Genomic DNA, 20,102 nt, shown 5'->3' with positions numbered 1-20,102 from the left:
AAACCTATGTAAAGTTGTGGCAATGAAGCAAAACTGGGACGCTCCCAACTACAATTTCCCACCTCAGCCCACAGCCAAGGTCAAAGTTATTTTGCCTTGGTGTTTATCCATCTAGCTAGAAGTCCTGTGACTAAGTTAAATCTCTCTCTTGCTCTTCTTTTTTTGGCTTTACAATTCTGTTTTAATCACACAGGGTCAGAGATTTTAGTTCCATGTGTGTCCTTCTGGATTTACTTTAAGAAAACAGTGTTTGATATCTTCCACAAGAGAGTTGTTGACAATATCATATTTGTCAGACTTCAAAGTCCAAATCCCTTTATGTTTTAACATTCAGGCAATGAGGGTAAGTCCATGGCACTCACAGTTGGTGTCAGCCCCTCTCACACTTTCAGTACCCTTTTCAGCTTATTGCTAGAAGGAAGCAGAAAGTTCAGTTTTCCTGCAGCCAGTGGTGGGATTCAAATAATTTAACAACTGGTTCCCTGCCCTAATGACTGTTTTAAGTATAAAAAAAGATATACTGTTGGGCAGATAAAATGTATTATGCTCACTTTGTTGAAGATGGTACTGCCCACGTGAGGCCATTGCCCAGGTGATATTAATGTGTGTTGAGAATCCTTGTAGCCTGGGGCTTGGTTTTGGGATTAAGCCTTTCCCACCCTTTTTGATGTGGGGTGGTACAATCCAATCATGCCTCAGAGAAGTGACTTTGTATTAGAGACTTCCCTATTTTATATATTGGATTAGAGGTTGTGAAGCTACAGTATAGAGTGGGGGCAAAACGGGAGTTTGCGCTCTTGGTTCCTGAGATTATCATTAGAGGAGAGAGCAGAGCAGAAAGCAGAAGGAGGCCACGTGGAGTAGGCCAGGAGAAGCAGCTAAGATGGCGGAGTGCTGAGTGAGATGCCAGTTTGTGTAGAGTTTGTATCTGGGATAAGGAAGGAGATGGGGAACTGAGGAGAATAAGGCTGGTGAGCTAGAAACCTTTGATTCTAGGAAACTCGGATAAGTCAGTGGCTTTGTGAGCACTGAATGTGAGTGGGTTTTGGAGCCCAGTGTGTATTTTTTACTTGCCCGCTGGGTGCAAGCTAGAATTAAAGACTATGGCCCATCAGTTTGTGGCTCCGTTGTTTCTTTGCCGACTGTCCGAATCCAATGCGAACCTGCAAGGGCCGGGCTGCTGTGATAGTGGCCCTGGCCATGGCTCCTGGCTTTACATATACCAAAGGTAGTTTATTATTTAATGTATTTAATACTCAAATAAGAACAACAAAAGAGGTACATAATACTAGATTATGTTATAAGAAAGAGTTTTTAAATATTAATAATATCTGACAAAAAACAATAAAACTGTCATTTAAGATATTTACAATAACAGTTTATCACCCCCTGGTTGTTTGGCACTTTTTCTCTTTAGGTTATATGCTTGTTTACTGAAGTTACAAAAGCGAGAGAATTAAAATGTAGTATTTCATCAAAGGCATAATGAGTTTTATGAAATGAATAAATAAATATTACAAACATAGTTCCGTCAAATGTTTCTCACCTATGGACGGAATGAACATTACTACGGGTGCTTAGAAAATACACTGTTGTGCAGATGAACGTTAAAAAGGGTGAGGAATGTAAATCTGTGATTTCCACATTGGGAGCACCCCAGGCACCACTTTAGAGAGAATCCTGATTACTAGTGCCATTTTAATAACCGGTTCCCCAAACTCAACCAAAAACTAGGTATCAGTTCTGCCAAACCGGTGTGATCCAGCTGAATCCCACCACTGCCTACAGCATTTTGCATTATCTTGAAATGTTGAGTAGTTTGTTGGTGGGAGTTCTCTCTGTGTTCTATCCTATCTTTTCTGGAGAATGAGGCAAGAGCTCAGGGGAATAATTTCAGGGACAACTTTTTAACAAGGGGTTTATAAAAATGTGCCTCTAGCTCAGGGGTCCCCAAACTTTTTACACAGGGGGCCAGTTCACTGTCCCTCAGACGGTTGGAGGGCTGAACTACAAAAAAAACTATTAACAAATCCCTATGCACACTGCACATATCTTATTTTAAAGTAAAAAAACAAAACGGGAATGTTAGTCAAATGAGTTTGTAAATATGATATATGTGTTTGCTCGCTTGTGGTTTGTGTTGGGTATGGGGGACGGACTGTGGGCAGGCAGGGTCGTTGTAGCCTAGGGTTTAGTTTTAGGACTGGGCTTTTCCCCACAACCTTGACTGATTGTATGATCTGGGTGGTGCACTGTTGGGCAGATAAAATGTATTATGCTCACTTTGTTAAAAATAGGCGCTGCCCACGTGAGGCCATTGCCCAGGTGATATTAATGTGTGTTGAGAATTGTTGTAGCCTGAGGCTTGGTTTTGGGATTAAGCCTGTCCCACCCTTTTTGGTGTGAGGTGGTACAATCCTATCATGCCTCAGAGAAGTGACTTTGTATTAGAGACTTCCCTATTATGTATATTGGATTAAGGGTTTGGATTTCTACACTATAAAAGGGAGGCAGAACGGGACTCGGCTCTTGGTTCCTGAGATTATCATTAGAAGAGAGAGCAGAGGAGAGCAGAGAAAGGCCACGTGGAGGAGGCCAGGAGAAGCAGCCAAGATGGTGAAGTGCTGAGTGAGATGCCAGTTTGTGTAGAGTTTGTATTTGGGATAAGGACGGAGATGGGGAACAGAGGAGAATAAGTCTGGTGAGCTAGAAACCTTTGATTCTAGGAAACTCGGATAAATCAGTAGCTTTGTGAGCACTGAATGTGACTGGGTTTTGGAGCCCAGTGTGTATTTTTACTTGCCCGCCAGGTGCAAGCTAGATTAAAGACTATGGCCCACCAGTTTTTGGCTCCATGGTTTCTTTACCGACTGTCCGAATCCAATGCGAACCTGCATAGGCCAGAAGGCTGCTGTGATAGTGGCTCTGGCCCTGCCTGCTGGCTTTACATGCACTCTCATGAGGAATCCACTTATGCTTCAGATAAGTGGCTTTGTATCGGAGACTTCCTTGTTTGTACATTGGATTAGGGGTTTTTGGTTTTCTACACTATAAAGTGGGACAGACCAGGAGCTGGCACACACAGTTCCTGCTATCACAATTGCAGGGGCTTCCCTGATCCCTTGCCCTTCATGGGAAAAGCTGGTTTTCTGCTTTTCCCTTGTCTTCTTTTGTGGTTTGCCTGTCTTGGTGAGACACCAATAAATAGGATGGCCCACCATCCTCTGACTCCGCCATTTCTTTATCGTCTGCCCGAATCCAATGGGAACCTGCATGTGAATGGCCACGATGGCGGTTCCTGGCCTTACAGGGAACAAATACAATATTTAAAATAAAGAAGAAGTAAATTTAAATCAACAAACTGACCAGCATTTCAATGGAAACTATGCTGTTCTCACTGACCACCACCAAAATGAAAGAGGTGCCCCTTCGGGAAGTGCGGTGGGGGCCGGGTAAATGCCTCAGGGCGCTGCATGCGGCCGCAGGACGTTGTTTGGAGACCCCTGCTCTAGCTCTATGAAGTCCATATAGGGCAAAGAATGGAGCCCTATAATCAGAAGATCTGCATTCCAGGAAAGACTCCCCTTTATTGTGGGACTTCTGTCCCTCTGGGTCTCACTTTCCTCTGCTTAAAAAAAGTGCTTAAAGAGGGGAGGGGCACAAAGAAAACCAGATAGAAGGTGACGGAAGACAATTTGACTTTGGGTGAGGGGTATGCAGAATAATCAAATGTCAAAATAATCTGGAGATGTTTTCTCTCAACATATGTACCCTGATTTATCAATGTCACTGCATTAAATTTAATTTTAAAAAGTGCTTAAAAATACTGCCTTGCCCTATGCCTTTAGTCTCATCAAAATGAGACTAAAGTGCTAAATAAATCAAAAGGTGCCAGAAAACGTATGTCGATATGAACACAGCCTTCATGTGGATTTTTGTATTAAATATGAAGTGTGTTCCAAGATCTACAACAAACTGTGTTTGAACTGCCCATAGCAGCCAGTGGCCTGAGGGGCTCTTCCTAACAAAGATGTCAAGTATCCAGAATAGTACCAGAAGATAACTGGAATTCTAGAGCTGGGTGGGGTGAGGGTCTACAGGGCTGTATGGCCTTCAAAGGGGAAGCCTGCAGGTAGTAGAGTTTGAAATAGAAATACTGTTTCTCTTTCTAGCTTATTGCTCTTCTATTTTTCTTTTTATTTTAAATCACTTTTTGTTTTTCAATTACAGTTGACATACATTATTATATTATTTTCAGTTGTACACCCCAGTGATTAGAATATGATTGACTATCTTCCCTATGCTGTACCTTACAGCCTCATGACTATGCTGTACCAACCAATTTTTGCTTCCTAATCCTTTTACCTTTCTCACCCATCTTCCTAGCACCTCTCCCCTCTGGCAACCGTCAAAATGTTCTCTGTATCTATGAGTCTGTTTCTGTTCTGTTTGTTCATTTATTTTGCTTTTTAGATTTAATTGTTGATAGATATGCATTTACTGCCATTTTACTCATATTTTTATTTATTTTTTTCTTCTTCTTAAAGAAGACCCTTTAACATTTCATGTAATACTGGTTTGGTGGTGATGAACTCCTTTAACAACTTCTTGTCTGGGAAGCTTTTTATCTGTCCTTTGATTCTAAATGATAGCTTTGATAGGTAGAGTAATCTTGGTTGTAGGTCCTTGCTTTTCTTTTTTTCTTTTTGACGAGAGAGAGAGAGAGAGAGAGAGAGAGAGAGAGAGAGTCAGAGACAGTCAGCTAGGGACAAACTGACAGGAAGGGAGAGATGAGAAGCACCAATTCTTTGTTGTGGTTCCTTACTCGTTCATTGATTGCTTTCTCATATGTGCCTTGATTGGGGGGCTCCAGCAGAGCAAGTGACTCCTTGCTCAAGCCAGTAACCTTGGGCTTCAAGCCAGCGACCTTTGGGCTCAAGCTAGCGACCATGGGGTTGTGTCTATGATTTATGCTCAAGCTGGTGAACCCATGCTCAAGCTGATGAGCCTGCGCTCAAGCCAGCGACCTTGGGGTTTTAAACCTGGGTCTTCCACGTCCCAGTCTGACACTCTATCCACTGTGCCACTGTCTGGTGAGGCTGTAGGTCCTTGCTTTTTATCACTTAGAATATTTCTGGTCAGTCACTTCTGGCCTGCAAGATTGGTGTTAACAAATCAACTGACAGTCTTATGGGAGTTCCCTTGTAGGTAACTAACTGCTTTTTTCTTACTACTTTTAGGAGTCTCTCTTTGTTTTTAAATTTTTGCATTTTAATTATGATGTGTCTTTTTTGTGTGTGGAAAGATAGGGACAGGAAAGGAGATAGATGAAAAGCATCAATTTATAGTTGTGGCACTTTAGTTGTTCATTGATTGCTTCTTATATATGCCTTGACCAAGTTGAGGTAGAAGCTCAAGCTAGCGACCATTGGGCCATGTCAATGATCCCATGCTCAAGCTCATGATCTTGCCCTCAAGCTGGTAAGCCTGTGCTCGTGCCAGTGACCTTGGGGTTTCAAACGTGGGACTTCAGCATCTCAGATCGAAGTTCTGTCCACTGAGCCACGACTGGTCAGGCAATTATGATGTGTCTTGATGCGGGCCTTCTTGTGTTCATCTTGTTTGGGACTCTGTGCTTCCTAAACTTCTATTTCTATTTCCTTAATCACATTAAGAAACTTTTCTGTCATTATTATTATTTTTTTTAATAAACTTGCCAAATTTTTATTTTTATTTTTTTAATTTTTTTACAGAGACAGAGAGAGTCAGAGAGAGGGATAGACAGACAGGAATGAAGAGATGAGAAGCATCAATCATTAGTTTTTCGTTGCGCATTGCAACCCCTGAGTTGTTCATTGATTGCTTTCTCATATGTGCCTTGACCGCAGGCCTTCAGCAGACCGAGTAACCTCTTGCTTGAGCCAGCGACCTTGGGCTCAAGCTGGTGGGCTTTTGCTCAAACCAGATGAGCCCGCGCTCAAGCTGGCGACCTCGGGGTCTTGAACCTGGGTCTTCCACATCCCAGTTCGATGCTCTATTCATTGCGCCACCGCCTGGTCAGGCTGTCATTATTTTTTCAAATAAGTTTTCAACTTCCTGTTCTCTCTCTTCTCCTTCGCAACATGATGCGAATGTTGGTATGTTTGAAGTTGTCCCAGAGAAGCCTTACACTGTCATCATTTTTTGGATTCTTTTTGCTGTTCTAATTGAGTGTTTTTCACTTTCGTATATTCTAAATCACTGATTTGATTCTTGGCTTCATTACTTTATTGTTGATTCACTATAAATTATTCTTCATTTCAGTTAGTGTACCCTTCATTTCTGACTGGCCCTTTTTTGTGCGGTTGAAGTTCTCATTAAATTCACTGAGCATTCTTATAACCAGTGTTCTGAACTCTGCATCTAGTAGATTACTTGTCTCCATTTTCTCCATTTTGTTTAGTCTCTCTTTTTTTTTTTAGATTATTCTGTTCTTTCACTAGGGACATGTTTGTTTGTCTCCTCATTTTGGCAACTCCCCTGTGCTTGTTTCTAGGTATTAAGTAGAGCTTGGTAGAATGGCCTAATGCAGTGGTCGGCAAACTTATTAGTCAACAGAGCCAAATAGCAGCAGTACAACGATTGAAATTTCTTTTGAGAGCCAAATTTTTTAAACTTAAACTATATAGGTAGGTACATTCCTTATCAAGGTAGCGCCCGCACGTGGTATTTTGTGGAAGAGCCACACTCAAGGGGCCAAAGAGCCGCATGTGGCTCGCAAGCCACGGTTTGCCGACCACTGGCCTAATGTATGAGTTACAGGTTCTATAGGATCCAATACGCAGCATCCCTGATCACTCAAGTTGGGCATTCAAAGTGTGCCTTCCACATGGGAATTCAGTTCCTCCCCATGTGTTTCTGGTAACTTTCAAGCTGCTGTTCCAGGGCTGGAGCTCAGAAAGAGTAAGTCCAAGAACTGCCTGGGACTCCAGCAGCCCTATCTCATTCAACCACAATCCCCACTGGTTTTTATAAGCCAGAAGTTATGGGAACTTCTCTTTGATCTGAGGCTAGTACCCCTCACTCCTCAAGGGAAACCTCTGCAGCTGAGATATCTCTCCCAATTCTTATTGGGACACGTGAGTGTGGGGCAGCTCAATCCGCATCTCTGCCACTCCTACCAGTCTCAGTGTGGCTTCTTCTTCAATTCCTTAGTTCTAAGACTAATTAATATTCAGCCAGATTTCATGTGGTTCTGAATGATGGTTGTTCTGTAGTTGTAATTTCAATGTGATGGTAGGAGGAGGCAATTACCATGTTTACATATGCCACCATCTTGACCAGAAATCCACTAAGTTAAATCTTCAATTCCAGGTATAGACAGGCCATGTTATATTTTGTTTATAATTATAGTAATAACAATAACCAACCAGCCTTGGAATGTGGAGATAGAGTATATTTCCACACCTTTGCTTTCAAAATGAAATGTGCATTTCATATGTTATTTTTTTAAGACTTTATTCATTTTAGAGAGGAGAGAGAGAGAGAGAAAGGGGGAGGAGCAGGAAGCATCAACTTCCACATGTGCCTTGACCAGGCAAGCCCAGGGTTTTTTTTTTTTTTGTTTTGTTTTTTTTTTTTCATTTTTCTGAAGCTGGAAACGAGGATAGACAGTCAGACAGACTCCCGCATGCGCCCGACCGGGATCCACCCGGCACACCCACCAGGGGCGGTGCTCTGCCCCCCAGGGGGCGATGCTCTGCCCATCCTGGGCGTCGCCATATTGCGACCAGAGCCACTCTAGCGCCTGAGGCAGAGGCCACAGAGCCATGCCCAGCGCCCGGGCCATCTTTGCTCCAATGGAGCCTTGGCTGCAGGAGGGGAAGAGAGAGACAGAGAGGAAAGCGCGGCGGAGGGGTGGAGAAGCAAATGGGCGCTTCTCCTATGTGCCCTGGCCGGGAATCGAACCCGGGTCCTCCGCACGCTAGGCCGACGCTCTACCGCTGAGCCAACCGGCCAGGGCAAGCCCAGGGTTTTGAACCGGCGACCTCAGCATTCCAGGTCGATGCTTTATACACTGGACCACCATAGGCCAAGCCTTACATATTATTTTAATCACACACACACAAAAAATTCAAATTCTGTTTAATTAATCTCTGACTAAATCTCAGTATCTATCTATTATGTCTAATAGCTGTCTTGCCTAACAACAGCAACAACAAAAAACCCTCTTTTTTCCTCATATAAGAACTGTTATTGCTCCTTTCTGAATAATTGTTAAGCTTTTAAATATCCCTTGTGTAACCAAAATGTACCGGTAACACACAGGTCAGGATAAATCATGTCCAGAAGGAAATAAGGGAGAAAAACTAGGATCTATCTTATCTCAAGGCATCAGAAGAACTAGGAGATAGAGTGGTTATTCCTGGAAGAAGATTGTTTTTCCTTTCCTCCTCGCAAATGTGTTCCTTTTCTAAGGAAGGGATTTCTACTGTTTATTTTCTGTTTTCTCATTCCCCCTTTCTCCAAATTTCCCTTTTCTTTTCTCTTGTTGCAATGGCTTCCCTCTTTATTTTCTTCTGACTTTGTTGTATCTTGGCTTAGTTAGCCAAGCCAGACTCCCACTAAACTTTCAGGGCTGGAATCGGCAAAAAGTCAGTCACACATTCCACACAACCACAAACAAGCACTCTGACTTCAAAATCCTTTCCACAATACATTCCCATTTCTTGCAGTCAGCAGTTCACCCAGACCCATGACCTGAAATCAGCAACACACACATTCACATACATTCTGCATGCACAGGGCCTCTGCAGTCAGCCCACAAAGACACACTATCTGCAGAAAGGTCTTGCAGGCAGCATACACAGACTGCATTCTCCACCCTTTTTATACACTCTTCTTGACTGGCTCTTTCTCCTAGCGACCTCCTCCCCTCACGCTGCCTGGCAATGACTCCCCTCCTTTTCCTGCAGCTCTTGAAGTAACTGCAATGCCATCCATCACCCTCCCAACAGATCCTCAGGCAAAGCAATTGTTTCTTGAAGCTCTCTTTTCCCCTGGCTGAGAACTTGCCAAAGGACTGTCAGAACAAAATCTCCTTCTGGAACACAATGCTGGAGGCAGTTCCCTAGTGCCCTAACTTGATTCTGCAGATTATAATTTTGACATGGAGGTTTGGGAAGAAGGCAGGGAGACAGGAAAAAGAAAAAAGAAAAACATTTTTAAAAAGAGAGAAGAAAAGGGAAGACAGAAAACTCTGGTAAAAATGTCAATGGAGACAGTTTGGACAAAAGCGGAGTAGCAGATCTCAGAAGGAAACAGTAGAAAGCAGAGGAGAAGAGAGGAAACAGAGCAATAGGTGTCAAAGTAAAACAAGAAACAAAAGTATAAAAGTTACTTACATAGCCATTTCTTGAACTTGATGTTATCCAGTAAGTTTCTGAGGTGACCCTAGAAGTAGGACAAAATATTCTTAGAGGTTAATAGGAGAATCAGTGATAGAGTAGATTGATAGTTGTATATTTTGAAAATTTTAAAAAAAGACAAAATTGACAACTATATTAAATGTCTGCCACAAGGAAGATTTCAACTACTGATTTGTATCTTGTGATGCTTGGAGAGAAAACACATTTGACTTTCAGTTAGAACCACAGATGATTGGGCCCAAATATTTGAAATGTACTAAAAATTTATCTGTTCTTTCTCTGAAATTCATATTTATTTGGCCGTTCTGTATTTTATCTGGTAATCATGTCCTCAGGAGATTCTGACACATGCTTAAGTTTTAGAAATACTGCGATAAAGTTAGAAAGTCCACATTTAGTAAGACCACCTGGAGGTGGTTGCAAAGGGGAGGTCTCCCTCCACTGCAGACATACCAAATTGAAATCCCCAAAGAAGGAGGTCAAAAATCTGCATTTGATGTACAGTGGATCGTTTTGATGACCACTGTCTTCCTCACAATTTTTCCATGGAACCCTCCCTACATCTGCATAAAGAAATGTTAAGTTAATTATACATGGAGTGCCATTAGACTGAGGTGGCTATAATGCCATGGTAGCTTATGTAAGCAAGCCAAAAATCTAAGCCTGTAAGTGCCTCAAGGTGAGGACATCAAAAGCTACAGACAACCAGTCACAAATGGCCAACTAGGCTTAAGCCCTAGCCAGTCAATAATGTCCTTGCTTTCATCTTTTCTCTATAAAAGTCTCTCAGAGCCCCTGTGGGTGGAGGGCTCCTAACAACTTCCAGTTTGTTGCTGCCAATTCAAATCAATTTTTGTTCAAATAAACTCTTAAAAATTTTAACATGCCTCAGCTTATCCTTGTACAGTTCTGGTATCAGAAGAAGGAACCAAAGAAGACCCCCAAACACCCCTAAAAGCAACGAGCACCCAGGGATAGGTCCCACTGAACCCATTGAGCTGTCCACGGTCATGGCTACATCCCTCTCAGATCTGAGCTCCCTAGCTTTTGTGTTATGAGCTGGCTGACTTTATTTGAGCATTTCTTTTTGCAGACTGGGTCCAGAAACCCAGGCAGAGTTGGAGAGCATCCAACTTAGAAACTCAGCTAGGTTGGAGGTCAGACTGGGTCTGACTCAAACTGGATTGAGTCCAGTGTGAGGCATCAGGTGAATAAAATATTGTTTTAAGGCTGAACAAGTAGGTTAACCTTACAAAAGATAGTCTTGCATTACAGTGCTACAGTGGGAAGCTTTTAACCTGGATCCATTTTTGAGGTGCCCTGAAGAAAAAGGGTCTCAGCTGAGCAATCACTTTGATGCACGCAGGCAAACAGACCCCTTTAGTCCAATAACAATGCCTTCATAGTTATCAACACTAAACGTTTTATGGCATGTGTACTTAAAAAATAGTTTCCAAAGTATTTTTGGTAACTTGAAAACTTAAAATTATACTAAGCTAAGTTAAATTATAGATATTCATTGAATATCTAGGTCATTTCAAATAAGATAAAATACTAAAACAATTATTGAATACAAGTTTATCTACTTTTGGCTTCTTATTACAAAGGAACTGAAGATATTTGGGTCTATCAGTAAACGGTCTTGAGCCACATTGAAAAATTCCCTAGAAGGAAAAATATACCTGTAGAAATTATGAAATGTATCCTATCCACAGAACGTTAGTGTAACAAACATCCTACAATTGCTTACTTCTTAGTTTTTATTAGAAATACCTTAATTTCTAAAGGTTAAGAATTATAATCAATATATGTAATTAAAACCACTACAACTAATACGACTAAAAGAAAAACAAAAACAGGTAAGAAAAGTAAAATGTGGCCATTTTCTTCTTCTTTTTTAAATAAAGTATAAAGAACATCTTTTTGTTAAGAAAAAGAGTACAGTAATTCCCTTGTCTATAATTTGAATGACTGATTGTTCCAGAATGGGAAAGAGGAAGAGTATAAGACAAAAACTGAATGGATATAAAAAAGTTGTATAAGATTTGTCAAACTAAATAAAAATATATATATTTATTGAATTTATTGGGTGACACTGGTGAATAAAATTATATGGGTTTCAAGTGTACAATTCTACAATACATCATCTGTATATTGTATTCTGTGTTCATCACCCAAAGTCTCTTTCTGCCACCGTTAATCTCCCTTTTCGACCTACCTCCACGCACCTTTCCCTCTGGTAATTGCCATACCGTTGTCTGAGTCTATTAGTTTTTTTTTTTTGCTTAATCCTTTCACCTTTTTTATCCAGCCTCCCCGGCCCTTCCCTTCTGACAATTGTCAGTCTGTTCTTATCTATGAGTCCTATGAATCTCTGTTTCTATTTTGTTTGTTCATTTTGTTCATTAGAATAAGAAAGGAATTTTATATATGATCAAGCTGGCTAAAACTGGAATAAATCTATGTTTTTAAGGAGTAATTCTTCATATCAAAAGTACACTAATAAAAAATTAGAGTGTGATTTTCTCTCTGTTAAGAAGAAAAAATATTTTTTGACTGTTGGTGTGCTCTTGATAAGAGATTTTGAAAGAAACCTTACCTTTTAGTAATTTGGCTAGGAAGCAAAGGCTTTATGTCTTTTTAGGGCTCTGATTACTTGGGAGAACTGAACCTTCTTAATATTAGAAGAACGAGGTTTTGGTCACAACCATTTGAATGTCTTTATTTGTCTTTAAAAGCTTATACTACTGCTTTGGTTACAGAGATCTAGTTAAAAGCTTTATCTCATAATGATTTGTGATTTTATTGGGTTGGGGAATAAGTTCGTAGCGTTTTTACCGAAGACTTTTATTTAAACAAAAAACAATAATTATATCAATAAGTTAATTAATTATATATTCGCCATTGCTGTTTACAACCTCTTCCCACCTCTCGACCAATTTGTTGATGCCGTTCCGCCAAAAATCGCCTGGTCTGCTGTCAAAGAAGTTGTTGAGCCAACAACACTTGTTTCCTTGTATGTCAGGGGATAAAAAAAATTCAGAACCACTTCCCTTTCCCATTAAATTCTTCTTCTTTATTTTTAATTTTCTATTTATTAATTTTAGAGAGATGAGAGAGAGAGAGAGAGAGAGAGAGAGAGAGAGAGAGGGAGAAGGGGGGAGGAACAGGAAGCATCAACTCCCATATGTGCCTTGACCAGGCAAGCCCGGGGTTTTGAACTGGTGATCTCAGCATTCCAGGTCGATGCTTTACCCACTGCACCACCACAGGTCAGGCTCCCATTAAATTCTTGATTTCTTGAATGTACAAATTATTTCATCTTTTTTTAAAAAAATTACTAATACTTATTGAAGTCCCTTGCATAGAGAAGGCAACTACAATACAAATGAAATATAGATCTGAGTCGCTAGGAATCTTCTAGCCTGTCAGATGTAGCTCAAGAGTCATGCTGCAGGAACTACATCAACAGTCAGTGGAAAAAAAATGAAATGTAGAAAAAGGCAACTGTAACTGCAAAACTGGTCTAGAGAAGCTTTTTGTTGCCCTCTTGTGTCCACTTTTGGGAAATACAGCCACTCCCCTCCACACTCAACACATCTTTCCCATGCGGAGAATAAGACCCTGTGCTTGCTTTTGGGCATACAACAGTAAACAAAGCATCTTTCCACAGTAAACCACTCATTGGAGTAGAGACCCTTTGGAAAGTAATCCAAAGGGGATATTACCCAACCTGGGTTATAATGGATGAGTAGAAATTAGGCAGCTGAAAAGTAAGGATTATGGGAAAATAAGAATTATGCGAGGTGTTATGATTAAAACGCAGCATGTCCAATGGCTTAGAAGCAAGAAAGAACTTGGAGCTTTTGCAGAACTGTAAGTAATTCAGTATGGCTGGAAATTAAGGTGCAAATGTATGGGGTAGGGTGGAGCACTGATGACAAGAGATAAAAATATTAAAAATAGTCACGTGTGCAATATGAAGAAGTTCTACCCATATACTAAAAATTAGTCTTTAAGGTTTTTAAGCCAGAGAGTGACTTAATCATATTAGTGCTAGAAATCTTACTCTTGATGCTTTGTATTATAAGTAAGGGTGAGGAAACACGGGAGCTGGGACACTAGTAATGACTCTTGTTTCAGTAATGATTAGACTGAACTAAAGTGGTGATGGAAATAATGAAGAGATGGATGAATTTAAAAGATCTTAAGGATGTAAGATCAAAAGAATTTTGATGACAAAGGTGTGTGTGCATGTGTGTGCACACGCATGTATGTGTGTTGGGACCTAAGGTGAGGAAAAAGAGAAATTGAGGAAATTGATGATGACTCAGATATTTCAATTGGATAACTGGGTAGACAGTGGTACCCAGTCTTAGGGAGAGTGGGCTGTGTGGGAAAAGGATGACTCAATTTTCGACATGCTAAGATATTGTAATTTAGCTTGTTCAACATTTATTCAGACTTCTTTCTTGTAAATCTTCCTGCCTTACAGAGAGTAGAAAACTAAAGCTCTATACCCTAGACTCTACTACAGCTGGAGTTTTAATGTCACAAGCACCAGCAGAAGACTTAATTCAAAACTAAGTTAAGTGGGGAGTGAGGATCTATGTTGCTGGTGTGAATTGTAGCAGAGCCAGGGTGGATCTAGATTGTGAGTAGTGACACCTCAATCTGGAAGGTGGCCTTTAGGTGCTCAGAGGAGCAATAGAGTCTCTTGAAAGCTCAGCCTAGAGTCTGTTCATTAGCTTTTTCCTGGTCTGTTTAATGATCCTGCTTTCTGTAATTAAGGCCTGAATGAGCCAAGGTGCCTATAAGACATCCAAGTAGAGATGTGCTCTTGCACATTCTGACAGAGAACTCAGGAGATAGATGTAGATTAGACTGGTATAGATCTGAGGCGTAAACCAATAGATGGGAGTGGGTGTGATTAATAAGAAGAATCTGGTCAAGAGAGAGGTGACCAGGGCATGAACCTTGAACACTATCCGCATTCAAGTGTAAACAGAAAAAAAAAGAATGTAAAAGAACACTGAGTGGAGCTAAGAGGAAAGAAAACAAAGAATGTGATGCCATAGATATCAAGGGAAGAGAACATTTCACAAAGGAGGGATTGGTCAATATTGCTTATTAATACTGTAAAAAACCAAGGAAATAATACTGAAATTGATCTATAATATTGAGTCTCAAAGAAGTCCTTGGTGTGTCAGCTCCTTTTAGAATTGTCCAGAGAAGTGAATTAGGTTTCAGAGAAAGGACAAGCTACAAATGTTCCTTGTTTGGCACTTATCTAGTCCACTGAAGATTCAGTTTAACGTCAGAGGCACCGTGGTAGACTGAAGATGACTACATATTTTTTTCCATCCCTCCCATCAAGAGGAGGCATCCTGACCTTAAATTGGAACTGACTGTGTTGACTTATTTTTGAACAAAAGAAATGGGAGTAATGCTGGATAACTTCTGAGGCTGAATTTTAAGATAGCTGCGCTTCTTCCTTTGTTTCTTGGAATGCGCCCTCTCTCACCCCACCGCCATGCGGTCAGCAGCCCAGGTGAGTCAGGTCTAGATACTGCCTGGACACCAACTCTTGCCAGCACTCCCATCAGAGAGCTGATGGCAAGGAGCACCAACTGGTCATCTGAATGAGGGCCATTTTGGATCTTTCAGCCAACACCATAAAAAGTAGAATTATTGCTTGATCAGCATACAGAATCATGGAAAAGAATACATTCTTCTTGTAAATCACTGAGTTTTAGTGTGGTTTGTTAACACTATTAAGGGAACTGGGGAGAAGGCTCTTCAAGGGGAAAGGTATCAAAGGTTCATAACAACCAGATGGTATACAGTGCGTGAAGAAGTAGTCTGTACTTCTGCCCATCACTGTCTAGGGACAGCTCTCATAGCCTCCTTCACTCTTTTTTTTTTTTTTAAATTTTTTTTTATTTGTTCATTTTTTTTTTTTAGAGAGGAGAGGGAGAGACAGAGAGAGAGAGAGAGAGAGAGAGAGAGAGAGAGAGGAGAGACAGAGAGAGAAGGGGGGAGGAGCTGGAAGCATCAACTCCCATATGTGCCTTGACCAGGCAAGCCCAGGGTTTCGAACCGGCAACCTCAGCATTTCCAGGTCGACGCTTTATCCACTGCGCCACCACAGGTCAGGCGCCTCCTTCACTCTTAGACCAAAAATTTTTTAAGGTGCGGGTGACCCCACTGAACAACAAGCAAATTCTAATTTCCCTGTGATGACATTTAGTTTTAATCTTTATTAATTATCCAATCCATCATTCTGTTTCTAGAAATATATCAATGCCAAGTCACTGGAGAAAAAAATCTATCTCCAAAGAACTAATTTCTGTAACTTTCCTTAGAAAATGAGAGCAATATAAAAGCAAAATACTGTCTGTTTCATTTCTGCTACAACAGAAATACTTATAACAGAAAGGCTAGAGCATAGAAAATTTTTTCACGTTTTTTGAATAAATAGATAACTAATGATTATTCAGAAAGTCACAAGAATATAATTTAAACTAAGCTCTAAAATAAATTTACTTTTTAATCACTTTTATCTTTAAATTACAGTTAATGTACAAAATTACATTAGTTTCAGGTGTACACCCCAGTGATTAGACATTGCATAACTTACTGATTATCCCAATAAATCTCATACCCATCTGACACTATACATAGGTATTAGAATACTATTGACTATATTCCTTGTGCTGCACTGTACTAAATTTATTTTTTATCTTAATTTTTGTGGAAGCAGTAAATATAAAGTTACCAAAATCTTCAAAATTATTAAATTTCTCCTTCAGATTTTCTTCTCCAGGCAAAATAAATTCCTTTAGCTCTTTCTTACAAAGTAGATTTTCTAACTGTTTAATTCTATTGTCCCTCATCAGATTTTCTACATTTCAAGTAGGTTGCAGTACAAAATTATTTCAAAATTTGATTCACAGTGAATATTAAATGATAATTTTGTGGTTTCCACAGGAGTTCTCAAACTCTCCCATCTCCTGTTTCCCCCTTCCTCTTTTTCCCCTTCTTAGTGTCCATGTCTCTCCCTTCTCTCTGTTCCTTCTCCTCTATCTCTTCTATCTTTTAATCTCTCTTTTTCTCTCTCCTTTCCTCTGAATATGCTGAAAAGAAGTATAATCATACTTTTTCGTACAGGGTCTAGGAGTTTTAGGAAAACATTTATTTTCCCAAAGTGTCTGTTGATTAAGAATCTAAGCACAGTTCAGCTGCAGACCTCTGGCTCTGGGTATCTCTTAAGACTATATAGTCAAGGTGTTGGCTGGGGCTGTGGTGTTCTTTTTTCTATTGAATTTATTGGGGTGACTTTGGTTAAAAAAATAATATAGGTTTCTGGTGTACAATTCTATAATACATCATTGCTATATTGTATTGTGTGTTCACCACCCAAGTCAAGGTTCCTTCCATCACCGTTTAACCCCTCTTACCCTCTTCTTCTTCTCTTACCCCCTTTCTCTCTGGTAATCACCATACTGTTGTTTGTGTCTCTGAAGGTGTTTTTATTTTTGTTTTTGTATTTTTTGCTTAATTCCTTCACCTTTTCATCCAGTCCCCCTAGTCTTCTTCTCAAGGCCCAACAGAGAGGATTCACTTCCAAGTTTATTCACGTGGCTTTGGCAGGCCTTAGGTTGCTGGCTAGAGACAATCATTCCTGCCACATGGGCATTTCTATAGTGTAGCTCACACTGTGGCAGCTGGCTTTGTTCAGAGCAAACAAACAAGCAAGAGATCAGGAGAGAAGCCCAGAATTAGAAGTCGGAGTCTCTTCGTTACTTAATCTGAAAAGATACATCCCATTGTCTTTGCTACATTCTATTTGCCAGTGGTCCCCAAATTCATCCTGTACCCAAAGAGTAAGGATAATACAAGGGGGTAAAAGGAAGTAAGAATCATTGGGGGCCATCTTGCAGGCTTCCCAGCACATATTATCTATAAAAAGTATAAGTATATATTAATCATATAAATGCACTAAATCAAATAATTATATTAGCTATTATTATGTTAATAATTATACACATTTGTTAATAATCATGTAAATACGAACCTTCCCGGGTTCTTTTCATGTTTGCAAATTTCAGGCTTTCTTTGATTTTGGTTGCTTGATAAGATGGAGATTTCCTACCTGTTAATGAATTTCCAGTATCTGTTCTATTTTGTGTGTAGCCAGTGTTCATTTATTCAAAATTTTTTTAAAGGTTGAATTGTTTAATTTTATTTATTTTTTACAGAAACAGAGAGTAAGTCAGAGAGAGGGATAGACAGGGACAGACAGACAGGAACGAAGAGAGATGAGAAGCATCAATCATTAGTTTTTCATTGCGTGTTGCAACACCCTAGTTGTTCATTGATTGCTTTCTCATATGTGCCTTGACCGCGGGCCTTCAGCAGACCGAGTAACCCCTTGCTGGAGCCAGCGACCTTGGGTTCAAGTTGGTGGGCTTTATTGCTCAAACCAGATGAGCCCGTGCTCAAGCTGGCGACCTCGGGGTCTCGAACCTGGGTCCTCTGCATCCCAGTCTGATGCTCTATCCACTGCGCCATCGCCTGGTCAGGCCATTTATTCAAAATTTTTGTTGTGGGTTTTATTTCAGAATCCTTAACAGAATCCTGAACTTGGAACAAGCATTTTACATTTGCACGGTCAAGGGAGTGTGGGAGTAACAATGCAAGACCACTAGGCCATCAGAAAATTCACATGAAGCAGAATGAGACAAAAGCACTAACTGTGGTAGACATAAGGCACACATGTTTTACATGCACTGATTTTTTTTTTTTTGAATTTTGAAGAGTTTTATTGAAGGACTACATGCACTGATTTTAATGACAGCCTTTGTGCTAAGATTTCTGTTTCTGGAGTTACTGTTGCTCACTTCCTCTGCCTTTGCCCTTGAGTTCTGTCCCCTCCTGTCACCTCAGTGCACTGGCTGGCTGTTCCACTTGCTGTCCTCTCAAACTACTTTCTTCTTTAGAACATTTATCCCCTACTTCTTTGCATTTGACTCAGTTTTTGAATGTTTCTATTTCGAAACAGAAAGTTACTATTTCAAGTCTTCTTCTCAATTCAAACGACAAAATTTTGAGTTGTTATGTGCTAATTATGTCAGCTAGCGATGAGTAAAATTTACCGTCTGCTAAAATTTACTGTCTGCTATCGAAGAACTCTGTCTAATCTGAAATGTGAATATGTAAAAGAAGGACTATAATAAAGTGGATGACATTGTTATAAAAACAAAGAGGCTGCTCAAGGAGAGGGGATGGTGAATTCTTCAGACACTTTCAAAGGGGACCAGGAAAGGTTTCTGGGAAGAGGCAGCATCTAAACTAGGTTTCCATGCACAGATAAGTTACTGGAGTTGGGAAGAGGTTATCACAGAGAGAAAGGAACAAAAAGTGCAATGTGCAGAGGCATGGAGAACAGAGTGTTACAGCAGGGACGGGGTACTAAGACGTGGGAAGTTCTCCCTAGCTCTTTCTGAGCACATATGTTGGCAGCCTCCTAAATTGCGCACTGAGTCTGTCTTTTATGTTTGGCTGCCTCTACGTTATTGCTTCATTCCTCTACACACATTGCTCTCTCTTCCATTCCTTCCCCTCCCCCATTTCATATAACCCTCCTCCCTTCCTTTCCTTCCTTTTATGGAAATTTTTGTGTGTGTGTTTAGGCCCTGGGTTTAATTTAGTTGGATTGGGCTGCAGTAATAATGTTTCTGTACATTTGCCCAGAGGCCTTCAGCTAATGGGTGTATTCTTTACAGGCCAGTAAACAGATGAATAAATCCAGTGTGCTGTCTTGTTTCTCTGCTTCCCTTCTCTTCCTTTGTACTTTGCCTGTCTTCCATTGCTTGGAGACCTTTTTTGAAAACTAAAGATTTCCTAGGTAACTCAAACATTAGGTTGCCTTCAGTAAGTCACTTCTGCACCTGCCAGCCATTTCCATGGAGAAGAATGTTGCCAGAGAATGTGTTCTCTATGCCTAAGAGATCCCTCCTGTGTCTACTGGGAGTTCTGCTGCCCAGGGAGCTCTTCCCTGTGTCAGTGAGAACCTCAGGAATTATAGGCTCACATCTGTGGATGACAGTTGCTCATTTTTTACCACTGAGGCTGATTTTGACTTCATGTGATTTAATGATAAACTGATAAAGTAATTAACAGATCTGACCATATCACCTTGGGCAAAATATATCTGAGGTTTTCTAAACCTGGGGATCCAAGTCTGGGCTCTAAAACAAATGGGGAGCTGCTCTGGCTGGGTAGTTCAGTTGGTTAGAACATCGTCCTGATACGCAAAAGTTGTGGGTTCGATCCCTGGTCAGGGCACATGCAAGAATAGATCAATGTTTCTGTCTCTTTCTTTCTTTAAAGTCAATAAATAATTTTTTTAAAAAATAAAATATTTTATAGAAATAATAAAACAAACGGGGAGTTGCCATAGCTGTCATGAAGGGAAAAAAATTAATCAAACTACTTTAAAACAAACTGCATTCCTGCATATCGATTAAGCCCGAGAATAGATGGAGGTTTCTGCTCTTCTGCCAGTTCTTGCCTTGCTTCTTCCCCTTCCTTTGCTCCCTGCCTGCCTTCTGCCTCTGCCTTGCCCTAAACATTCTGTTTCATTCTCACTGCCCTAACTGCAGACTCCCTCTCAGGACCCCAGGAGAGCAC

General features: G+C 40.5%; 1 protein-coding gene across 1 annotated transcript in view; it reads right to left on the bottom strand.

Moving 5' to 3' along the window:
* RIMKLB (ribosomal modification protein rimK like family member B) overlaps window positions 1-16,971 on the bottom strand; it is a 79,845-nt gene extending 62,874 nt beyond the window's left edge. The window contains exons 1-2 of the mRNA XM_066355943.1: window positions 16,887-16,971; window positions 9,384-9,432 (exon numbers count right to left, since the gene is read on the bottom strand). The gene's annotated coding sequence lies outside the window, so the exon portion shown is untranslated. The remainder of the gene's footprint in view (window positions 1-9,383; window positions 9,433-16,886) is intronic.
* Window positions 16,972-20,102: the final 3,131 nt, after the last annotated feature.

This window comes from Saccopteryx leptura, chromosome 1 (assembly GCF_036850995.1).
Source record: "Saccopteryx leptura isolate mSacLep1 chromosome 1, mSacLep1_pri_phased_curated, whole genome shotgun sequence".
Lineage (NCBI taxonomy): Eukaryota > Metazoa > Chordata > Mammalia > Chiroptera > Emballonuridae > Saccopteryx > Saccopteryx leptura.
The sequence above is the reverse complement of the archived record's forward strand: the minus strand, read 5'-3'. Positions and strand labels throughout refer to the sequence as shown.